Consider the following 3536-nt stretch of genomic DNA (forward strand, 5'->3'; position numbering starts at 1 on the left):
TCGCCAGCCGGCACTGTCTGGCCGACGGCACCCTGAGGAGACCCACCCTGTGGGAGCGTACAGGCCGATGGGAGGTAATCTGTGGCAGAAGGCGGTCTCGAAGGTATCCCGGTCCGCTGCCATGGAGCGCCTTAAAGATGATAGTCAGCACCTTGAAGCGCACCCGGAAGGCCACCGGCAGCCAATGCAGCTCGCGCAGGAGCGGTGTTACATGGGAGCGACGAGTCCCTCCCAACACCGCCCGCGCGGCCGCATTTTGGACTAGCTGGAGCCTCCGGGTGCTCCTCAAGGGAAGCCCCATGTAGAGAGCATTACAGTAGTCCAGGCGGGAGGTGACCAGAGCATGAGTGACTGTGCGCAAGGCGTCCCGGTCCAGAAAAGGCCGCAACTGGTGAATCAGGAGGACCTGATAAAACGCCCCCCTGGTCACGGCCGCCAACTGATCATCCAGTGTCAGCCGTGAATCCAGGAGGACACCCAGATTGCGCACCCTATCCGAGGGGGCCAAAGTTTCGCCCCCTATAGTCAGCGATGGAATCAGCTGACTATGCCGAGGCGCCGGTAGCCACAGCCACTCGGTCTTTTTAGCATGCTGTCTAGATTTGCCATAGCTTTTTGCCCCAGGAGCAAGTGTCTTTTAATTTCTTGGCTGCAGTCTCCATCTGCGGTGATCTTGGAGCCCAGGAAGATAAAATCAGTCACTACCTCCATTTCTTCCCCATCTATTTGCCAGGAATTGAGAGGGCCGGATGCCATGATTTTGGTTTTCTTAATGTTGAGTTTCAAGCCAACTTTTACACTCTCCTTCTTCACCCGCATCAAGAGGCTCTTTAGTTCCTCTTCACTTTCTGCCATTAGAGTGGTATCATCTGCATATCTTAGGTTGTGGATATTTCTCCCGGCAATCTTAATTCCAACTTTTGAATCATCTAGCCCTGCCTTTCTCATGATGTGCTCTGCATACATGTTAAATAGGCAGGGCGACAGAATACAGCCTTGTCGGACTCCTTTCCCAATTTTGGTACCCATCCATTAATCCTTTTTTTTGGGGGGGAAACCCCCACAAAAAGTCACCCATTTCTCCATGATGTGCTTTTGTCAGTTGGAAATAGGAGCAAGCTGGGGCCTAGGTTTTCTTTGCTTGTTTGTTTTTCCAGTTTTTTCCAGGCTGTTTTCCAAAAGAGATGAAGAAATCGTTTCAAAATTGCAGAGAAATCGTCTTTTTGGGAAAGCACTTCACGTAAAAGAAAAGTCAACATTTACCTGGCCTTTGAGCAGAGGTTGAGCGCTGCATGAAAGTTCAGCCAAGTTTTTTTCTCGCCACAACGCAATTGGAGCAGGGGAATTTTTAGTAATGTTTTTGAGAAGATTTTGAGGACAGGAAGCTCCTCCTGGCAAAGATATATAAGACAGGTCCTGCTGAATACGGCATTCCAGAGAGAGAGAGAGAGAGACCCTGGCAGACCTGCGGTTTTGCGAAAGATACAGGTAAGTGCAGACTTTTTGGCTTTCCTTGCACAAGCTGAATGTTGGTGCATTTGGCAAAAACTGGGGGCAAAGGGGAGGCTGGGAATCACTGCCCAGAAGGCTGGATCTGGTCTGCAAAAGGCAACACCGGTTTGATTCTCCTTCTTCCAAATGTCTAGTCCTTAAGAGTCTTGAATTGAGAAATAGAAATGTCGGACCCCAAACAAGCATGTTTCCTACAGAGGTGCCCATTTGGGAAGAAAGAGAAAGGGCAAAAACAAGCAAACAAGGAATCATGGCTAAGGGACCACAGTAGGGGACTTTTGGGGGGGGTGCAAAATGACAGGAGGGAGGGAGGGAAGGAAGAAAGGAAGGAAGGAAGGAAATGAAAGAGAAAAGGAAGGAAGGAGATGAGAATGGAGAGAAGTAGGGAGAAAAAAGAAAGAGGAAAGGGAAGAATGAAAAAGGAGAGAGGGAGGGAGGAAGGATGGAAAGAAGGAAAAAGTCAAAAGAGAAGAAGGGAAGGAAGGAGAAAAAGTGGAACAACAGAGATGAGAGTGGACCGAAGCAGGAAGGAAGGAGAAAGACAGGAAATGAAATAATGAAAAAGGGAGAAAGGGAGGGAAGGAAGGAAGGAAGGAAAAAAGGAGATGGAAGAAAAGGAAGGAAGGAGGAAGGAAGGAGATGAGAGTGGAAAGAAGTAGGAAGGAAAAAGAAAGAAAGGCAAGAATGAAAAAAGAAGAAGGGAGGAAGGAAGGAAAGAAGGAAGGAAAAAAGTGAAAAAAGAAGGGAAGGAAGGAGAAAAAGTGGAACAACAGAGATGAGAGTGGAGCGAAGCAGGAAGGAAGGACAGGAAAGGAAATAATGAAAAAGGGAGAAAGGGAGGGAAGGAAGGAAGGAGATGGAAGTGAGAAAACAAAGGGAGGAAGAAGGAAGGCAGGGAGAGAGGGAAGGAAGGGAGGGAGGGAGGGAGGTGGGAAGGAAGGAAGGAAAGGGAGGGAGGGAGGGAGGGAGGGAGGAAGGAAGGAAGGAAGGAAGGAAGGAAGGAAGGAAGGAAGGAAGGAAGGAAGGAAGGAAGGAAGGAAGGAAGGAAAAGCCAAAGGGAGGGTGAGAATCACAATCAAGGGGGCTGAATCCCATCTGCAAAAGGCGGCATTGATTTGATTTCCCTTCATCCAAATTCCTAATCCATAAGATTTTCTAATTGACAAACAGAAATGTTGGGTGGGAAATATAGAGGGAGGTCAAGGGAAGGGAAGGGAGGAGAAGGGGTGGAAGGGAGAGAGGGAGGAAGGAAGGAAGGAAGGAAAAAAGGAAGCAAGGGAGGGAGGGAGGGAGGGAGGAAGGAAGGAAGGAAAAAAGGAAGCAAGGAAGGAAAGGAGGGAGGGAGGAAGGAAGGAAGAGAAGGAAGAAAGGAAGAAAGGAAGGGCAAAAGAAGAACGGAAGGAAGAAGAAAAGGAAGGAAAAGAGTTGGATAACCTTTTCAGCCCAGTCTGACCTTCTTCTAATCTGAGCCCCTTATAAATTTGGAAATAACCCAGCCAGGAAGGGCAGCAGATATTTCAGGAGAGCTTTTAGCTGGATTGAGCAATAGGTTGATGAGGGTGGAACTGAACAGTGTGCTGCAGTTGCCAAAAAGCCAACACAGTGCTGGGCTGCATTAACAGAGGGATAGAATCAAGATGACGTGAAGTGTTAATACCACTTTACAAGGCCTTGGTAAGGCCACACTTGGAATACTGCATCCAGTTTTGGTCACCGTGATGTAAAAAAGATGTTGAGACTCTAGAACAGTGGTTCTCAACCTTTTTAATGCCGCGACCCCAACCGGTCGTAAGTCGAGGACTAAACCGGTTGTAAGTCGAGGACTAAACCGGTCGTAAGTCGAGGACTAAACCGGTCATACGTCGAGGACTACCCAACCGGTCGTAAGTCGAGGAATTTCCCAGCCTGGGAGCGCCGCGCATGTGTGGTTCCGCCCCCTGCGCCGGCTGAGGCGTAGCTGGCAAGCGGCAGAGATGGAGCAGGCCGACCACCAGCTGGCCCAGCCCAAGGGAGGTAAGGCACCC

Source organism: Protobothrops mucrosquamatus, unplaced genomic scaffold (genome assembly GCF_001527695.2).
Source record: "Protobothrops mucrosquamatus isolate PMUCROS unplaced genomic scaffold, P.Mucros_1.0 scaffold4765, whole genome shotgun sequence".
Classification (NCBI taxonomy): Eukaryota; Metazoa; Chordata; class Lepidosauria; order Squamata; family Viperidae; genus Protobothrops; species Protobothrops mucrosquamatus.